At 42.2% G+C, this 22,103-nt stretch overlaps 1 protein-coding gene across 4 annotated transcripts in view; it reads right to left on the bottom strand.

Annotated features, from left to right (window-relative positions):
* tln2a (talin 2a) overlaps window positions 1–22,103 on the bottom strand; it is a 117,321-nt gene extending 95,218 nt beyond the window's left edge. For 3 of the 4 annotated variants that reach the window (XM_045225040.1, XM_045225038.1, XM_045225041.1), the window contains exon 1: window positions 22,010–22,103. The gene's annotated coding sequence lies outside the window, so the exon portion shown is untranslated. Of the gene's footprint in view, window positions 1–9,355; window positions 9,649–22,009 lie in introns of those variants that run through there. The other variant, XM_045225039.1, reaches the window with a different exon arrangement.

The raw sequence follows: 22,103 nt of genomic DNA on the forward strand, positions 1-22,103 counted from the left end.
CGTGTTTGCTTCTTTTTTTTCTTTAAGCAATGGCTTTTTTCTGGCCACTCTTCCGTAAAGCCCAGCTCTGTGGAGTGTACGGCTTAAAGTGGTCCTATGGACAGATCCTCCAATCTCCGCTGTGGAGCTTTGCAGCTCCTTCAGGGTTATCTTTGGTCTCTTTGTTGCCTCTCTGATTAATGCCCTCCTTGCCTGGTCCGTGAGTTTTGGTGGGCGGCCCTCTCTTGGCAGGATTGTTGTGGTGCCATATTCTTTCAATTTTTTAATAATGGATTTAAATGGTGCTCCGTGGGATGTTCAAAGTTTCTGATATTTTTTATATCCCAACCCTGATCTGTACTTCTCCACAACTTTGTCCCTGACCTGTTTGGAGAGCTTCTTGGTCTTCATGGTGCTGCTTGCTTGGTGGTGCCCCTTGCTTAGTGGTGTTGCAGACTCTTGGGCCTTTCAGAACAGGTGTATATATACTGAGATCATGTGACAGATCATGTGACACTTAGATTGCACACAGGTGGACTTTATTTAACTAATTATGTGACTTCTGAAGGTAATTGGTTGCACCAGATCTTATTTATGGGCTTCATAGCAAAGGGGGTGAATACATATGCACGCACCACTTTTCCGTTATAATTTTTTTTGAATTCATTACACTATTTTGTGTATGTCCATTACATGAAATCCAAATAAAATCAATTTAAATTACAGGTTGTAATGCAACAAAATAATTAAAACGCCAAGGGGGATGAATACTTTTGCAAGGCCTATGTGTTATAATAAAATCAACTATATGTAGGCTAATGAACTTGTCTGATGCTTTGAGCCAGGGTTCCCTACTGGCTCCCCGCAGGCCGAGTGGTTTTATTTGGCCCCAAATTAAAAATATATATAAATACAAAAGGAAAGGAAATCAGCTCCAAGTCATTTTAATTTGGGAAATCTGTTCAAGTATTTCCATTCATAATAGAGCGACGTGATCATATACAAATGTAAGCAAGGATTTAAATTATTATTATGTTTTAGTCAAATATTATATCTGTTTGGGCTTCTTGAGGTCAATTTGCAGTCTACAAATGATTTGTAATTATGTTCCGGCCCTCTGACCATCCGCTGTATCTAGTTGATGATCCCTGCTTTAAGCACACAGTGATTAAATAATTAAGAAAGAAATGACTCGAGCTCCAGAGATCAAGATAGCCTAACCAGAAGAAGAGAGAACTGTCCCTGACTCTCTTCCTCCTGCTGCTGCTGGCCTTTGCAGATTCTGCTGTTATGCTCCTAATAGGCTCCACCAGGGGTCGTCAACCTTTTCCATTTGGAGTGTCAATTTATCTTACAATTTCTACCGATCTGCGTGCCAGTTATGACTTTTATATGCACATTTTCGTGGAACAGTTTAATTTAACTTATAATAAATTCTTCGCATCTCAAAATCATTATCATGTGGTTAATCAAAATTCTAAAAGTTACTTCTATTTCCATTGCCAACTATGTAAAAATTGCCTACATAAAGCCAACAAATAAAAACATTGCAGACTACAGGTAGAAAATATCCTGATAAAAACGAATATCCTATAAATCACATTGGCTATGCAAGGAACTTGAAATATTGTATCAACTATTAACTTGGGTCTGGCCTGAAGCTCATGCTAGCGAACTTGCAACATTGTATAACATATTTTGGGCCCTGGACAGACATAGCTATAGGCTATTTGCGCAAGGGATAAGAAGTAATCAGGTAGGCCTATTGTATGACATTTCCACCGGATTAGAGCATGACATTTTTTTTCCCCCTTTCACGCTGAGCGGTTATCGAAAGAGAGCTGGAAAGATTTTTCAAATAGGCTACGCTGAGGATCTATTGTCATTCTCAATGGATGTAAAAACAGACTTTGTTTACTTGCTGTTTGAGGTGAAGAAAAAAAATATTTTGAGAATTCCACAGTGGTGGTGAGTTAAGACAATCAGAAATACTATCAGATCCCCAAATGAGCACATTTATAAGCCAACATTTGCTTGCAGGCCAGGTAGCCTAGGACTACTTCTATGTATAATCAGGTGCGTGTCCTTACTCAACATTGACAGGAGCTACTAACAAACAACAATTAATAAATTGACAAGGACTGAAATAAACCAAAACTTGTTCCTCACAAGTGCAGCCTAGGTTGTGTGTTCTCGACAACGAGAACGGTAAAAGACGGTAGTAATAATATATTGAATACATTAACAGAAATGACCGTAACCAAACAAACATTTTAGATTAGAAATGATGGTAATTAATGGTAAATGTACTATTGGTGATACTGGTGTGCCACCCCCGTGGCCTCCGCAAAGGATTAGTCCACTGAGACTGGCGTGAATTAAACTGGTGTCTCATGTGCCATAAAAAATACTCTATATATTTTAGACTGCTCGACTAAAAATAATCTCGGTCGACCAACAGCCTATCAACTAAACAATCGAACAGTTGACTAAATGGGGTCAGCCCTAAACAGCCTAAACCTAGAACAAAAGGTAATCAAAGCCAAAAGGTAAACACGGCCATCTGAGGTAATATACAGACTGAATATATCAAGGGTAGGTGCTAAGGAGAATGAGAGGATGACTACCCAGCACTCAGCGGATTTACTGTAACACAAAAACACTTAACATCTTAAAAAGGCTGTTGCTTTGCTAATCCTGTGAATATCCCCTGCGATAATGATCATTCCAGACAGGTAAGCTGACCTGCTGGAACCCAATTAAAAGGCCTCAGGCGCTGGGCTAGCTGGGGAGAGAGAGAGAGCGAGAGAGAGAGAGAGAGGAGGGATGCTGAAAGAGGAGACTAACATGACAAGAATGGCAAGCCGACGAACTCTGAGGACTGTGAATAGCCATTGTTGAGGTAACAATATAGGCATGGTGCTTTTACACCTGCATTACTAGCTGTTTGGGGTTTTAGGCTGGGTTTCTGTACAGCACTTCGAGATATTAGCTGATGTAAGAAGGGCTATATAAAATAAAATTGATTGATTGATTGATTGATGGTAGCTCAGAGCGCCGCTGTTCAATCGTGTCTGCTGTGTAGAGGCTAGTTCTGCTCTCTCAGAAGGCTGGCAGGTTCTATTGTCCTGGACAGGGCACACTCTTCTTTCCATTCAACCAGTTTCTCAAAGACGGACAACTTGAACAGCCTTTCTTGACAGCAGCAACGCTTTTCTGTCTGTGGCGGTTAGTCTTGTAACTAAGTGGAGCGGTTGTAAAATGCCACGCAGTCACCAATTAGTGCCCAAGTATCCCAGGGAATGGTTTGGAAATGAGAACAGAGACATGACACAAGGTTGGTATACAGCATGTGTAAGAGATCACAGAGGACGCAAAGCACTTACATCATGTTCCTGCTAAATGGTTCATTTACAGGATGCAACTTAGAATTACGTCAATGCTGAGGTTTCATTTGATAAGAGAACTACAACTTTAGTATGAAACTCCAGAAAGAGCCACCTATCAAACCCATTATGAAACCCAAACAGCAGCACATCTGGGTCTTTGACCCAACCTCTGACTTGGGGTTAGACTTTCCGACACAGTACAACCCTGAGTCTAGGAGGACACCGTGGGATGGGAAAATATGTCATCATCCAGACACACAGTGATACACACGACAGATGCAGTGGGGCACAGCACCAGGATTTTATTCATTAGATTAGAGCAAAGTGTTTCAGTCAGTTTTCCTCATTTTGGTTCCCCATGTCTCTCTATCTAATTGTTTATCCAGAAGGCGACATCAGCTGTCAAGCTGTTCACCAACTGCCATGTCATTATCATCCAGATCCAGTACATTATCCTCCATATGTATGATCTGCCTAAAACATGGAAGCAATCATTCTTTTCTGATCATCGTCCAGAAGGTTCTCTCAAGAGACTGTTTCCTGCACTCGTTGACAACTGGTCTCCTCAAATAGATAGTTCACACATAAATCAAGGCTTGTGATGTGAGATGTTTTCATCAAAGACATCCCACGTCATCTCCTCTGATGTGTAAATCAGAGATAGAGCTGTATGCGTCATCAAATCTTCAGCAGACCTACAATTAATAGAGTTGATTGTCTCAAACGTAATTCTATAGAGACCTGCGGATCTCTCCTAATACATGTGACAGGATCTAGGGAACAGATGATGTGAAATGTGTCCTCAGTCAGCTTGACTTTAGACAACATTTGATGTATGAAAAAATGCTAAAAACATTTAATTTAGGACTATAACTATTTCTATAACGTGTTTGCCAGTGACGTATGATTGACTTCTCTGAAAGACACAGACTCGACGAACCGGTTAAGTTACCAGATGGCAGTCGCATGTCAGTGAAAAATGAACAGATATTGTACTATATGTAATGGATAAGACATTAGTCACTGGTATGTAAGTGATATGTATACCGTGGGGCCTGTCAGCCCTCTGCTGTATAGGAAATACAATGCACAGGCTGGAGGCTTGATTTCATATACACTGTTAAGTAATCTTATATTATACCACATTATGTAGGTCATTAGGATCACAGAGTTCAAGCTTTTTAGGTTAATCCTAGGCAATATTTAGGAGCGTGGTGAGCAGAGTTTAAAGTGGTATCAATCGCAGTATCCAAATAACAGAGATAGGACAGCATGCCGGTAAACAGACTTAAAATGTACATATTTTTATTGCCGCACGAACATGTCGGGTATGAGCCCTTCCTCAGTGTGCAAAGCAATGGCAATCAATGTCACATCAACAAGACCTCACAGGTGGGCATAATTATAACTTCACAGTCAGTATTGGCCCAATCAAGAGAGAACCCAGTAAATCAAGAGAGAACCCAGTAAATCAAGAGAGAACCCAGTAAATAATGTTGTTGTGACATTGATTGCCATTGCCTTGCATGCTGAAGAAGGGCTCATACCCGAAACGTTCGTGCAGCAATACAAATATGTTAATTTAAGTGTATTTACCTGAGTGCTGTCCTATCTCTGTTATTTGGATTATATACAGGAGGATCCAGCAACTGATTTAAGTTCATATAAAGGTGGAGTCGACCACGTTGTTTATCTATTCATCAATCTCAGCATCCCCATTCCCAAATTAGGAAAGACCAAGTGATAGAGAATCAATTTCACTCCAATAAGAACAGAACGGCAGGCAGGCTACCACTGATGCAGCTTCCATCAGTACCAGACGGCCATCACACACACACACACACGCAACAACAAACACAGAGCTCCACATAAAGGTGCATCATAGGGTGTTGTAAGTCAAGAGTGCCTATGTTCAGAAAGAGTGACTACATGAAATGTAGGACCAGTACCACTAGCTGGGATGCCAGCGGGGGGGTGTCTGCCCTCATTCTTCACCCTCTTTGAACCGTGCTGACAAAGAAGGAAATGACTGTATGCACCATTGAGCCAGAGGGACCACAGAGAGAGCCTGGCTGTAGGACAGTTGGCTGAGCAGAGAGAGGGGCAGAATTAGCCAGCATTGAGTGCCATGAGAAGAACAACTATATGACAAGGATCACAGCAGGTGATTAATAGATACAATAGTGCCATCAGAGTCCACAGATGTCAAAATGGCACATTGGAAAATACAAATCCTATTAAGGGAGTTGTTGCCGTTACAAACATCGGACTTTTACATGACATGAGTGATGTTTGAGATGCCTGCCACAAGAGGAGCACCATAGAGGTTCTATCTGATCTCTATGTGGACAACTGCATTTTGAGGATACCCAGACAAGGTGGTGTTGGGTGTTGGTAAATGTCATGGACATGGGGGGGTGAACATTCTGCCCCAGCCCCTAAACATCTCAACCCCTCCAACACCTTCAGCCCCAATCCCTTCAGCCCCATCTACTCGTCTCCAACCCCTCTAACACCCAACCCCTCTGGCCACTAACACCTCCAGATCGAACCAGATGTGAGATAATTTAGGGTCTGTCAAAGCAACCTGTGACTTCCCTGTGACTGTAGCTGCAGCTGATGTGTTGACACTGTAGCTTGGAGGGCTAAGGAGGGTAGGGGAGAGAGGGAGATCCATGGTGTACCCCCATGGAAAGAGAGAGGGAGATCCATGGTGTACCCCCATGGAAAGAGAGAGGGAGATCCATGGTGTACCCCCATGGAAAGAGAGAGGGAGATCCATGGTGTACCCCCATGGAAAGAGAGAGGGAAAGAGAGGAGGGTAAGGTTGGGGAGTAGTTAGTGTTTCCCTCTAGGCCAGCAGACTGGGGCTGATTCCAGGAGTAGGCTACAGCTTATCTTTCAACAGTTACCACCTCAACTCACACCACGGGATTAAATGCATACTGGATAATAATGCTGCTGGAATTAGATTACGAACTGATGAGCAGACAACAATAGAGATGTCTGGGGATTGGGAGTGAAACTATTTTTTACAACAGACAGATATCCACCCTCCTGCTGAGATGTACCACTTAGGCTACCTCAGTCTCCCAGTCCCTGTAATTTGTACTGGGAATATGGCAGTTTGCTGTAAACAAATCACTGGGGATGATACAGTGAGCTTGAGTACACCAACCTCACTGGGTTGCCAGGTTGTGTTGTGGTAATGTTTGCCTACACTGTACACTCCCCCTCATTGACTGTTTGTAGTATTTACCTTCCTACTCCCCCTCATTGGGTTGAGTTTGAGTACTCTGGGTTGCCAGATTGTGTTGTGGTATTTACACACTCCCCCGCATTGGGATGAGTGAAAGCCTGTGGCAGGCAGTTGCAACATAAGCACTGGTCCAACCAGGGAGGGTTAAGGCACGGTCACACAGGTAGCATTTGCCGGCCGAGAGCACTTAGCACCTCAGAGTGCCATCGGTAATTTGCAAACCGATTCTACATATAGAATTGCGCGCACAGTAAATGTCAGCAGTCAGACGGCCAACAGCGGGTTGTCCCTAAAACACACAGCGCCTAACAAACGGCAGACGAAAGGCAGATCAACATTCGGTGCAGTGTGTGTGGTCCCTTAGAGTTAAGGATTGCCTGTTGTTAACCTGTGGGAATTTGTGTGTGCCAGTCAAGTCCAATTCCAACCCAGAACCCACAGCCTAGAACAGACATTCCAATCAGGGCCTGGGAGCGAGCGCCCATCCAACACCGCTAATTCACTTAACACTGAGGCAGGGCACACAGCAGAACAATGCCCACCTCCAGCATTAGATTTTTCACCAACAATGCCTACAGCCAGCCAACCACAGAGAGATTTCACTAGAAAATATAGTGAGCCACTCAGAATTAGGGATCATCAACAACATGCCTAATAAAGCCCAGGACAGGACTAGGAACCCTGCCTCTACCCGAGTCTGCCTCCCTTCTGTGTATTTGGGTCTAAAGTGTTTCTGCTCTGAGTTTGGGGCGTGAAGTGTACAGCAAGAAACGTGTATCCTTAGAGCCCCCATTGAGGTTGAGACATCATTCATCATGAGACATGTTAGAAGCCATGTTGATCTGCCCTGAGGAGAGCTGCCCTGAGGAGAGGTGGCCTGATGAATGACGTAAATGTAAAATGTAAAGATGGCCTGATGAGAGGTGGCCTGAAGAGAGGTGGCCTGAGGGTGTGTTGTAGTGCTGCACTGGGGGAAGAATTTATCCCTGGTTAATTACAAGATTTGATATGGACATGGGGTGCTCCACCTCACCTGGATCGGGAGTTGGAGGTGTGCACGCACGTGTAACCCGAGTCGGGACAAGGCTAGCATTCTTCCCCATTCCCTAGTAGTCCTAATGACAAATGCCTGAGGGCTTCAATGTACCCTTTATCTTTCTGCCAGATCTGAGAACAAACTTCACTCAGACAAGATATCAATATGAAACTGTGTGCTCAAACTTAAAAGATTATTGAACAATGTAATTTAAATTAGGCAAAGTAGAAAATAAATATTGTATTGGCTTATCTCAATTCAATTCAAACTGGGGACTGTAGTGATTAGGCCATTTGCAAGCCAGGGCCAGGGAAAATAAGCACTGTTGTTGAAGCATAGAAATCACAAGCTTTGCATTACTCCCACAGAAAGTATTACGCAGGTAGCCATAAATCAAATATTTACAATTGAGTGGGTAAGACTGACAGTTAGGGTTTCTCAATTCCCCTAACAGAGTACTGAATATTCTCAAACTATACGATAGTTCCTCACTAAAAACTGTCCATACACAGCAGTTTGTCACTCAGAGCATCCCACACCACTGCTAATAAAGATGTGTTACTGTTAAGCCACTCCCACCACTGACTTCCGCAAATTGCACCAAATTGAGCCTCCGCCCAATTTAACAACCACCCATCCAATAAACACAGGGCTTGTAAATGACTGTACAAACTGTTGCTATACAGTACTTCCAGTCAGCTGTTCTCAGTATACGTTTTTAACTGGACTCTCTGGATATTAAACCCCATCGCAAACTAGCAATTCCAATGAAAATGAGCTCCCTCTCCTTCTCTTCTATCAGCTTCCATCTGAGACAGACGAGTTGTTAAGCTAACGCTAGTCAAGTGTCCACTGAACCACAGGCCAGGGTACTTAACACGTAACACTTATTCACAAGTACCCAGAACATGAAACCAGAACTTAATTTCCTCGCAAACAATTCATAAACAATGCAAATGGTGTTAATGATCAGAATGGTATGGAGTTGGGGCTTTTTTTATTACTGTTGAATTCTACTGTATTTACAGGAGATAATCCACTGAAGGCCTCTGAGCCCAATTCAAAAATAATTCCATGGTACTAACTTCTGCTTGGTGAGTGACACTAAGACAGTATAAAAGTGCTCTAATAGACATGCCCAATCATATCCAAGCTAATAATATTTCAGTCCACAATCAGTTTGCACCGTTTAGTAAATCAGGAGGTGATTATTTTTGCCTTATTAAAATGGCTCCACTGGACTGCTGCCAAAACCACTAAGGCTCAGGCTAGATAGCCTGATGACTCACCAGGATTGGGGAGTAACTGATTACATGTAATCCGTTACATGTGATCTGATTACAAAAGAACTGTAAATCGGTTGTTACCAGCAAAAATATTGTAATCAGATGAAAGGTACTTTTGAAAAACTAGATGAGTACTTGGATTACTTTTCGATTTAGAAAGGATGTGTGCGAGAAAAAAAAATGTGATACCTTTTTTCAATGACATTCAATTCAGCATTGAAAAAAGGCGCAAGTTTAAGTTTGTTCCACCTGAGCGAGTCTGACCAAAAGTACAAAAGCAATCCAAAAGTAACTGAAAGGAATCAGATTACGTTACTGAGTTTGGGTAATCCAAAAGTTACATTACAGATTACAATTTTGGACAGGAAACTAGTAACTAACAAATTATATTTAGAAAGTAACTTACCCAACCCTGCTACTCACAATAAATTATTCCGCTGCTCTGTCATTCGCTACATACTTTAATCTGAGACTGCAATCATTGAAGTTGTTTGTGGAGTTGAGTGACACGAGGGGTTGTACAAAACAAAGTGATCAGCGATTGGATTGTCTCTAACCAATCAGAGTATCAAAGCCAATGACGAATTTTCAAACTGCCGTGCGTTCTTACTCTGGCCCAAACCATCGGTTTCTGGACCAATCAGACGGCCCCGAATGTGTTCGCATTCGGTGAAGGGTTGGGTAGGTACTCCGATCCAGACTCATTATGGAGAAGAAACTAATGTCCGTTGGCATTTGGCCAGAGCAAGGAGTCTGGGTAGCCAGGCAACAGGCTAGTATCAGACGAGCCAACCAGCTAGCGAGCTAGCTCCTCATACCACACGGAGACCAGGGTCATGTTCATTATGGCACAATGTAGCAGGCTCTGTCGTAGCCGGCTGCGACCGGGAGACCCATGGGGCGGCGCACAATTGGGCCAGCGTCGTCCAGGGTAGGGGAGGGAATGGCCGGCAGGGATGTACCTCAGTTGGTAGAGCATGGCGTTTGCAACGCCAGGGTTGTGGGTTCGATTCCCACAGGGGGCCAGTATGAAAAATTAAAAAAGAATGTATGCACTCACTAACTGTAAGTCGCTCTGGATAAGAGCGTCTGCTAAAATGACTAAAATGTAAAAAATGTAGCAAAACGTTTTGCAACGGGAAACGAAAACAAGGGTTAAGGTAGTCCCCTCCCTGTTTCAGTTGAGTTTCTCACGCCAGGGCAGCGTGCTACCTGCCCCTCAGTAGGTGTTGGATGGTCTGGCCTCTCTCCAAGGTCTCCTTCTCATCACTCTGCTGGATAGATATCAGCCACTGCCTCCTTACCCTCTGAACTGGTTGGTTCATCCGATGTTGAGGAGGCAGTCTAATGTTAGCCGTTGTAACCATTTAGTTGCATTAGCCGAGCTGAGCTCTCCCCCTAGCATGCAGCGACATATAAAAGGCTATCTTCAGCCATTTGAATAACGTTGGCCTGTCCACATGTAATAGAATCCAGATGCCTCCCTGCCACATGACGCTGCTACAAACCCTTTTTTAGCCAGAGAGGAGACTACAAGTGCAGAGATAGTGGGTTTAAAGTAAAAGGCTCTCTCCAGTCTCACTTAGCCTCTTTCTGTCTCAGTCACTGTTCCCATTTTGAAATCTGGAAGGGAGGACTGGCCGCACTCCCACTTTGTCTCCCCTCCACTAATAAACAAAGAATGGATTCCCTTATATAGGTATATTTAGTACACACAGGCAGGCAGCAGGCGACATCAGAAAATGCTCATACGGCATACTGTCAGAAAGATAACACTGTTCCCAAATGGCACTATTCCCTATATATAGTAAAACATTTTGTTTACAAGCAAACGTCACGTTCGAGTGATGTGCACGCATCCTCGCACCAAAAAGCTCTGTAGCAGGATAGCTAACGCTGATGTTGGGACCTTGCAAACTTAACAGTTTGTGAGTGATGAAAATGAAAACACACAAGGCTGATGGCTACAGCTAATTAGCTATGTTCAACAAGTATATTATTCTTCTGGCTTCATCTAGCTCTGTTGTTGCATAGTGCAGTCACAGTGTCAGATTGGTGATGTTTGAAAGGACTTAAAAAGCAAAGCAGCACTAAACATTTCAACACAATGTGTAAAATGGGGCCATTAAGAAAAGTTTGTCTTTGAACATCATGATGCAGAAGCCTGAAGGCACTGTAGGGCCTAGTCATTAGAGCCAAGCAGAAATAATGTATTAGTTTCAGTCGCAAGACAAGATCAAAATGCAACAAAAGCAATTAGGCAAAGTAGCTTAGTGGTTAAGAGCGTTGTGCCAGTAACCGAAAGGTCGCTGGTTCTAATCCCCGAGCCGACTAGGTGAAAAATCTGTCGATGTGCCCTTGAGCAAGGCACTTAACCCTAATTGCTCCTGTAAGTCGCTCTGGATAAGAGCGTCTGCTAAATGACTAAAATGTAAATGTAGAAGGTCCTTCAATTTCTGACTAGATTAGAAAACATTGGTCAAAATGAATAGATATCTTGCCCCACCAAACTCATACCATTGGTAGGTTTATCAAAGTTTTTATAATTATTTTCTATGATGCTACGCAGTCCTCTTTGAAAAGGAAATTCCATTGTAAAAAGACACCACCATGAAAATGTGCCAATACTATTCCCAGGACAGGAAAAGGTAACAGTAATACATGTTAACTGTATGTTGTCAGGGCTGTATACACTTCAAGCAAACATTGACACGTGTCTGCAAAGTGCAAATTCCTGCACCATAGGATGAATACACCATCTACTCAGTGACAGTCAAAGGAAATTACCAACTATATAACTGGCCCCTGACGGCTCCACATATAGCTTAGAATACATTTGCATTAGGGGCGGGTGAATGGGTGCACGTCAGTCTATAAGAAATGGAAAGAACAGCACTTTCAGAAAGTCACACCCCTTTACTTCTTCTACATTTTGCTGTGTTACAAAGTGGGATTAAAATGGATGTCATTTTTTGTCAACGATCTACACAAAATACTCTGTCAAAGTGGAATAACTATTATTTATTTATTTATTATTATCGAATATATCTTCATTAAATAAACATTCAATCCATGTTAGAATCACCTTTGGCAGCGATTACAGCTGTGAGTCTTTCTGGGTAAATCTAAGAGATTTGCACACCTGGATTGTACAATATTTGCACATTATTTTTACAATTATTTAAACTCTGGCAAGTTGGTTGTTGATAATTGCTAGACAGCCATTTTCAAGTCTTGCCATAGATTTTCAAGCCGATTTAAGTCAAAACTGTAACTACAGTAGGCCACTCAGGAACATTCAATGTCGTCTTGGTAATCAACTCCAGTGTATATTTGGCCTTATGTTTTAGGTTATTGTCCTGCTGAAAGGTGAATTTGTCTCCTAGTGTCTGTTGGAAAGCAGAATGAACCAGGATTTTTGCCTGTGCTTAACTCTATTCCGTTTCTTTTTATCCTAAAAAACTCACTAGTCCTTGTCGATGACAAGCATACCCATAACATGATGAAGCCAACACCATGCTTGAAAATATGAAGAGTGGTACTCAGTGATGTGTTGTGTTTGCCCCAAACATAACGCTTTGCATTCAAGACATAAAGTTCATTTCTTTGACACATTTTTTGCAGTTTTACTTTAGTGCCTTATTGCAAAAAGCATGCAGGTTTTGGAATATTTGTATTCTGTACAGGCTTCCTTCCTTTCACTCTGTCAATAAGGTTAGTATTGTGGAGTAACTAAATGTTGATTCATCCTCCGTTTTTTCCTATCACAGCCATTCAACTCTGTAACTGTTTTAAAGTGACCATTGGCCTCATGGTGAAATCCCTGAGCGGTTTCCTTCCTCTCCGGCAACTGAGTTTGGAAGGACGCCTGTACCTTTGTAGTGACTGGGTGTATTGATACACCATCCAAAGTGTAATTAATAACTTCAGCATGCTCAAAGGGATATTGTATGAAAAATGTATGCACTCACTAACTGTAAGTCGCTCTGGATAAGAGCGTCTGCTAAATGACTAAAATGTAAATTTAATATTCAATGTCTACTTTTTTTTTTAAACCTATCTACCCAATAAGTGCCCTTCTTTGCGAGGCATTGGACAACCTGCCTGGTCTTTGTGGTTGAATCTGTGTTTGAAATTAACGGCTTGACTGAGGGACCTTACAGATAATTGCATGTGTGGGGTACAGAGATTAGGTAGTCATTCAAAGATCATGTTAAACACTATTATTGCAGTGAGTGAGTCCATGCAACTTATGTGACTTGTTAAGCAAGTCTAAATGTAATCCATTTTAAATTCAGGCTGTAACACAATTTGGGAAAAAATCAAGGGGTGTGAATACTTTATGAAGGCACTGTACAAACCTTCAACATAATAGGGACTATTTATCAGACACACAGGGTTAGGCTAAGTAACCTCCGGTTGTGATTCAACAAACTAAGTCATCTCAAATGAGAGGATCAGTTTGAGCAGAACAAGATGCAGAATCTCTAATTAGATGAGGATTTATTTGGGAGAATCAGTGATTCTGCGTAGTCCAATGTACGTCGTCAATCTCAAACACACACATACTGTCCTCTGTCTCTAGCCTCTCAGGATGAGTAACCAACCTGTGGAGTGGGTGGAACAACTTGAAACCATGACCCTCCCTCAACTACCAAGGCAGGCAGGAAGGCTAGCTGGTAAACATTTGCAGCGAGAAGAGAATCTATCCTTATAGGAAAACCAAAAATAGAAGCCCTTGCCTGAAGCCAGGCTAGGGAAGAGGCAGAGCAGAGGGGTGGGTTCCGGTTCCAAAAGCCACATGATCTCAACAATATAACCAGGGCCAGAAACACTTTCTGGGGTATTCCAACCAGGAATGCTATTTTAAGCATGGTTACCACCCCAATGGCATCAGAACAGAAATACATTTCTGATGAGTGATATGAATGGTAGAATTGTGTGTCAACAAATAACACACAATCATTAGAAGTCAATTTGTTTATGAGTTTATGAGCATTTGGGGATAAACAAGGTGACTTACCAATAATTGGTTTGAACAACCAACTGTTGACGGAATGTCCAATGTGTATCAAAGCTAGTAGCAATATCAGAATGAAAGCATACCCAAAAGCGCTTCAACCCAGCTTCAACAAAGAGAATCAGGTGCTCGACGAAAAGTATTATTTACCCCACGACACTTCAACAGGTGACTATCCAGGAAAATAAAGAAATATAAATCAATATTATTTCGGGCTATAAGACTATTCTACTCAGAACAACCAGGTTTGACTTTCTCTCATGAAAAAGTAAAATTTAAAAAATTATGCAAACTGACAGTGGAGCTACTTTTTTCAGTCTTGCCGATCACAACAACTCTACCGGACAAAGTTTGAAGCTTGTCCACTCAGATTGAGTAGCCTTTATCCAAAGGGCTCGCTAAACTGAAATCGATTGCTGGATTGCTCCCGGGGCTAAATAAGGTCAAAAGGATCAATGTGAAACAGGCAGACTACAAAAAGTGTGTCAGGCAGTGACATGGCTAATCATTGTAGCCTCTGAGCTCATAGCAGTGTGACACTATCATGGCTGCGTTTACACAGGCAGCCCAATTCTGATCTTTTGCCCAATTCTTAGCAAAAGATCAGATCTGATTGGTCAAAAGACCAATTACTGGCAAAATATTAAGAATAGGCCTGCCTGTGTAAATACAGCCTAAGTAGTGAGGTTTTACACACCATAGCCAAGTAGCCACGGGATCAGACATTGCAATGCTGTGGTCATTTACCGTTAGCAGACACCTGAACACGACAGCCAAGAAATTGCAATGTGGTGATTGAATATGTGTTTTTACACACCTTAACCAAGTAGCCACATGGTTGGACATTGCAATACTGTGGTCATTTACTGTTAGCAGACTACACGGTGTGTCAGGTGTCAGGTTATGACATGGCTAATCATCAACGACTATGAGCTAATAGCCTATGTGTGGTTTTAAATATGATAGCCAAGTAGCCACGCAGTCATTGCAATCCAATGCTGTGGTCATTTACTGTTAGCAGACACCTGATTATTACAGATCAGACATTTCTGTCCCGGTGACTAGGAGGCATGATCCCCGGCCCCCGAGGAGCCTGGTGACCATGCCAACCGTGGAACTCTGCCAATACCAAGATCCAGCGATAGCAGAGGCTCTCATCTGCAACCTCAAACAGATTTCTGAGCAGATCTGCTTTCAGCTGCGGTGATACAGTATGACAGTTAGTTCCCCTAGCCCTGGTCTGGGCCAAACCGCTAACATTAAGGAGGGGGTGTTCAGTGGTTGTCCCCCAAACAGCACCCTATCCCCTAAATAGTGCATTACTTTTGACCAGGGCTCTTCAGGGAATAGGGTGCCATTTGGCCCAAAGGCCAGTAAAGTGCACCCTCTTAAGGATACCTAATAATGTGTAATGGGAAAGTATGATATCCTGTGTCCGATTTTGCCATCTAAACATGTTCAGTACAAGCTGGAGTTCCGTGGTGTGGTGTTCTCACTTCACAGGCTCTGTCCCTCATTAAATAAAAACAAACAAAAATTAAACGTGTGTTGTTAAATTACATTTTTATAATGTCAGTTGTTAGAACCCCCAATTGCTTTCAATTATGGAATGAAGTTACTTTGACATTTGTTTTCTAATGGTAGTGGATCACTGTAGGAGGAAAGGACAAAGTCAATACAAACTAATTAAATATAAAATTATTTCAATTAATCAGTGAGAAAAGCCAAACCACATCCAAGGTAATTAAAGCAATACAGTGAACAGTGTAAGTGGATAATTAGCTGATTCTAGCACAGAAGCTAATGTAACAGGTTGCCAACAGTTCCTAGAAGATACTACAGTAGTTAGAGACATTGAACGGGATCTTAAGCACTTACAAATTTGTAACATATTGTGCAAATTGGAATTACATCTTTTTTTTGCATGACGTAACAACATATTACACTAAATGGATGACATTGTACACCATTTTCGGGGACTCGTTTTGGCTCGTGATCGCTATTTTTAAAACTACTGACTGAAATTATACAAAACCTTTATAAAACACATCTTTAAGCACCAGTAAAATCCAGAACCAGTCATAATTCAAGTCATTTTGGTCTAGCGGAAGAGGAACAGCTACACGATCTAATATATGAGGAGCGGTTGCTGACTTAGTAACACTAATCTCATTAGGCTACGGGCCTACCTTTGGGGTGCTGCATGGGTCCGGATATGAATCTGTAACTTTGCTTTTTGCAAAGCTTCAGACTTTAATTTTCACAAAGACACCATAGGCTACAGCCAAATGAAAGATCTTATCAAAACAGAGCCCATATTTAAAACATAATTCTCACAAATATTCCTTGCTGTTAGAACTAATGCACCTTGTCCTGTCAGTTTACTGGCTAAAGATGAAGGGCCATTGTCTCACATTACATAACAGTGAGGACCCTGCATGGCAAACACTGCAGACCAGAGAAGCTGTATTCAAGAGGCAATTACAAAGGAATAGCATCACTGAATCATCTTTAAAAGGTACAGTCTTGGATCGGTTCAATGGCCATTTCAATTCTATTTAGTCCTACTTATTGATTGCATTTAGAACTCCATCTATGAATTTGAGAGGGGTTACATTTCCGCAGCCCCATCCCTCAGCTGTATACCAAAACAGTTGTTCTCTCGAATCTCAGAATGTAGCTTTAAGCCTGGCATCTCTTTTCAATTATAGGACTTCTTGCATCAGAACTGCTAAGAATGATCAGCCCTCACCACAAGCATGGCCTACCCTTGTGTAATGTACAGTATTAAAACAAAACAATTTACAAAAGGCCAACCAAGTAAAAATAGCTTTGAGACGTGCCTGGCAAGCAGCCATATTTGATTTGAAATGCAAATAGGAAGGCCTTCACATTACAACTCAAATGCATGGAGGCAGATGAGTGGAAGTGGAAGACACACAGTATGGGAAATATTAACTGGAATATGAATACCCAATTTCAACCTCCAACCGTTTGGATCCTGTGCATGTCAGAGGTGTAGTATTCTATCAGTTGCTGTTGGCAGGACCGTAGTCCAGCGAGCTGCGGCTGTGAGCCTGTGATACTTGAATGCCGTGTGTTGCCTGTTGCTAATTATAACTGAACATATGAGAATGTGACAGGGTGGGAGAGCACAGGAGTGCACCCACTGAGCCGTTGGTTTGGGTCACACGCTCTTAACTGTCTGGGTCCAAACTAAGGCGGAGTCCCAGTTCTCTACACTTCTCCCAAAGTGTGCCCTTGCACACTTTCTCAGATGAATTTTACAATGTTGGAAATTGCCTTCAGCCAACGATTACACCAATTCCATGCTTTTTTAATCTATAAACAGGGAATGTGCAAGTGTACACTTCCGGAAAAGGGTGGAGAATCAGTTCGTAGCCTAACTATGGGTTAAGCACAGGCAGGCACAGAAAAGCCCTGGACTTCTAAGTTCAAAAGGAATCCTGACGCAGTATTGGAATCTCGTGAATTGGCTCTTATGTTTAAGGTTACACATAGCTGGGCTGGGTCACACAGAGGTGTGAAATTCAGAGATATTGTTGTTAATGTGCACGAAGACAGCCCTGGGGCTGCATTCCAGACAGTGGCTGCTACTATGGACTGCATTCATATAGCAGCCTACCTTTTATGATCACAGCTAAAATGGTTCTTAAGAGCACAATATCGAAGTTAACTCACCTTTATACCCAAGGGTGTTACCTACTGGGTAATGCACAACGCATTTATCAAAAGACAGGTTACAACTCAAGTGATCAAATTAAATTATGTAGTCAAATAAAATCAATATGAGACTAAGGACACACAGTAGTTATCGTTGAGAATAGTTCTCTGCCCCAACCACTTCCTCCGCTCTGCAGTCTGCACACATCAACCAAGCCCACAGAGAGCTACTTCTCTTCCCCTGCACCTCCCACTGCATCTCACCTCCCTCCCAGTAGGCCTGTGTCCCACCTCTCCCCCCAGAATGGAGGCACCTGACTGGAGGCACCCCTCCACTCCCCTGGTCCTCCAGACCACCAAGTTTACATTGCACATCCTGCTGTCATTATGCTGCCTGTCGACAGAGTCTGGTTGCATCCCAAATAGCACTCTATTCCCTACAAAGCTCCCTATTGCCCCTCATCAAGAGTAGTGCACTATATAAGGAATAGGGTGCTATTTGGGATGTAGCGCCGCCTCCAGCCCTGCTCATTACTTCCTCTCCCTGGGTTGTGATGACAGGCAGCAGAGGCCACTCTGAACACAACACAGGCCGGATCAATAAATTAGCCCTAACACTCGTGATGAACTCCTCCACAACCGGATGCTATTGGCCTTAGAGGTCTTTATAAGCCATAAACACATTGGCCTGTGGCTGTGAAAGGCTCTTATTATCGCCTATAGTTTTTTCCTTTGGGAATGCTGGAGGAGTGGCACTATCAGGTTTAGTATGTAAAATAAAGCACAATGCATGAACCAGTGTTCAGCACCATGTGGGAAATGACATGGATGCCAATCAAACTGACATACTGTAGCCTACAATCATAACAGCAGAATATGCTTTAAAGCTTACAATCATATTGCCATTAACGCCGTAGAACAGACCCACATACAAAGTGTCAAGCATCCCATCACACTATCACATGGATTCATGTTAAACTACTGCTGCTAATGTGATGTATTCATTGTTCATACTAAACAACGTAAATATAAATACTGCATTCACGACTCCATTCATGGAAAATAGGGCAGCTTTACAGTCTATAGAGTCAAACAGCAGTTTCATAAAGGGTTTGATTGCTATTCTAAATACTGCCTCTTCATGCCACTCATCTCAGTGCTGGTAATTGGACAAACAGGCCCATTGAAACAGTAAGCATATTTGTCAATCACTGCTGCTTTGACATAATGTAGCTCACACTGCTAATAATGTAATGGATGAATACACCCATTTAAAAAGGTCAGAGCAGTTGCTAATACAAGGGGGAAAAGACTTTTGATTGATGTTTCGTGAATGTCAGATTTGCATAAGCATGAAAATGATAGAAGTTATTGCTGGTGATGACTGACCTGCAGTGCATACTAAGCATCAATAGGAACGGTTAAATGGTTATTATGGAGTGCTCTTACAACTTGCACAGCAATATTCCAACAATTTCATTCTAAATGCACATTTTAGGAATATTTTACAAATGGTTGAGTGGAAAATTAACCAGGGTTGCGTTCAGTAAGACAGAACGATGTGCAACGCTGAATTCAACTGCAACGGTACTGTACTAAACGACCAGTTGAAAAATGTGATTATAGTGCAGTACAAGTTGTGATTTCAGATGGTCACACCCATATTGATCAGGGCACACCTCGCCACACCTACCAAATGGGAGCAAACATTCCTCAGACTGTTGATGAACAGTACGCAATGTTTTGGGGTAACGTGTCGTTCTGTACAAACCTTCATGCAACCTAGCAAACGTTGACGCAAAGTGAACGCTCCCCATGTGTATTCAAATACTTCATTGCTTTTCTATGATAGCATGGAAGACCAATCCAATGGGAAAAGCCATGCAGCCCCTCCATGGACTTCAACATTTACATTACATTTTAGTCATTTAGCAGACGCTCTTATCCAGAGCGACTTACAGTTAGTGAATACATTTTTATTTTATTTTTTCATACTGGCCCCCCGTGGGAATCTAACCCACAACCCTGGCATTGCAAATGCCATGCTCTACCAACTGAGCTACATCCCTGCCGGCCATTCCCTCCCCTACCCTGGACGACGCTGGGCCAATTTTTGCGCCGCCCCATGGGTCAACAACTAGACCAGGGCCCGGTTTCCCAAAAGCATCTTATGGCTAAGTTATTCATTAGAACCACTGAGCTCAATGGTTCTAACAATGAACTTAGCCTTAAGATGCTTTTGGGAGCTGTTAAATTCCGGTCCTTGAGAGCCAAACACTACTTGTTTTTTATTCTACCTGGTAGTTAATTCCACTCTCCTGGTGTCCTAGGTCTAAATCAGTATTATATTAGAAGGAGAGGATGAAAAACAGAAGTGTTTTGGCCCTACAGGACTGACATTAAACAGCCCTGAACTAGATGAAGAGAAGGGAGGGTGCCAACCCCATGTAGCCTGACATTACCTTACCCTGGCAGATCAATGACTCATATCAAAGACATAACAAACCAATCCCAGTATGGTAGTTGTCCCAACAGAGCTATCAGTCTTCTCTGAGACATTACATACCCAGAACAGCTTTACTAGATTTGTCTTTTTACTGACACACCAAGGACTAAGCTAGGGAGTCTTCTGAACGATTTACTTCTTGCCCATAAAACTGAAACCAAAAAAGCTACCTTGCACAGCAAACATTTCAAGCATCCCCCTTTTTCTGCCTCTCATAACAGTGTCAACCTTCTGCTTACCAGCTGAAACCATCCAGTCTACCTCTAGCCATACTCCAAGTGTGAAGTCCACTTATAGGCTAAAACACAGCAAGTTTGCCCGGCTTTACTAGTGGTCCTTAACTATTACAATAAAATAAGGATGTATCAATATATCAACATTTGAATAATCATTCACCACATGAAAAAAAATATTTAACATTATTTTGTATTATTTTGTTGAATCGTACGATATACCAAGCAATGGTAAGCTATACCGTTCAATATTAATGGTACATTGATGGTATTCTGCCTTTAATAGGCCCCGTGTAACTCAGTTGGTAGAGCATGGCGCTTGCAACGCCAGGGTTGTGGGTTCGTTTCCCACGGGGGGCCAGTATGAAAAAAAAGTATGAAAATGTATGCACTCTAACTGTAAGTCGCTCTGGATAAGAGCGTCTGCTAAATGACTAAAATGTAAAGGTAAATGTACACGATCACAGTTGTAACGTTCCATCAATGCAAGCCAAGGGGTGTGGCACTACCATGCGCTGCAATAAGGCACACAGCATCGTTAAAGTAAATAGAGTAATTCGTGGAATTCCACGGCCAACAACTTCCATATTCCTGGTTACAATGTTGCCGTTCTTATGATGAGTGACACATTGATATATTGTAGCGAGCAGCACCCACGCACATGCAAAACTCACGGACGTGGAGAACTGCTGCTGAAATACTGGACGAGTGTGGTTGGATTTAAAATAATTCGACTGCTTATTCGGCCAGAATGAGTGCCTCTGATATGGGGAAACACAGCTTGGCACACTCTGTTGTGTTTCATATAAACATAGATACTTCAATAGTGTATCATGTATGAATGGAGATAATGCAAAGTTTTAAAAGGTGTCTAGTCTAGTGGTACTGACTTTGATGGTAGCGGCTATCAGGTTATAATATGGCGGCTTCAAATCTCACTCCTCCATGCAGTTACAATTGAATTGCCATAATCTCTACACATGCACAGCCTACATTTCTAACAAGAATGTAGGCTATTTGTTACATTGGATGAACTCAGTAATGTTGATTAAGTTTTACAAACGTGGTGTTATTATAACGACCTCAATCGGCAATCTCATTTCACATACAGAGCGACCCCAAAACACACATGGACTCCGACTCCTGCTTCTCTTCTTACCAAATGCAATATGTGGTCACTTAGCCGAAAATTTTAAATTGTGTGTAAACGACTTAATTTCCTGTTGTAGTTTGAAAATGCAATGAGGTTCATGTTAAATTCCTCAACAGGCAACATCCTCTGCAGCCTAATCTCACACCATGAAATGTGATTTTGACCATTAATTCCGAAAAGTAGTGGACACGTTCACGAATTGAAATAAGAAACTGCATGCACAACAGTTGAGTTTACATCCGAGGAAAAACTATGCATTAAGGATAACTCTGAAACAAGACATATAATCCCATTGATTCGAGAGTCAAGCAAGGTTTCTACATCGCCTTGCTCACTATTTCGCAACGCACTCCAATCAAATCCCTAATTAAACCAAGCATGGACAGAGAGAATGTCTCATTTCGACGTCTATTCAAGCAGCGGACTGGACACACATTATAATCCGGCAGAAAATGCTATCCTACCTGCGAATCTTCTACTGTTTCATTGCATGCAGTTAGCCCTTCAGATGCACATATAGCCAGCAGTCCTGCTCTATGGAGTAAAAAAATCCTCCTC

The sequence above is a fragment of the Coregonus clupeaformis genome, chromosome 15 (assembly GCF_020615455.1).
Source record: "Coregonus clupeaformis isolate EN_2021a chromosome 15, ASM2061545v1, whole genome shotgun sequence".
Taxonomy (NCBI): Eukaryota; Metazoa; Chordata; class Actinopteri; order Salmoniformes; family Salmonidae; genus Coregonus; species Coregonus clupeaformis.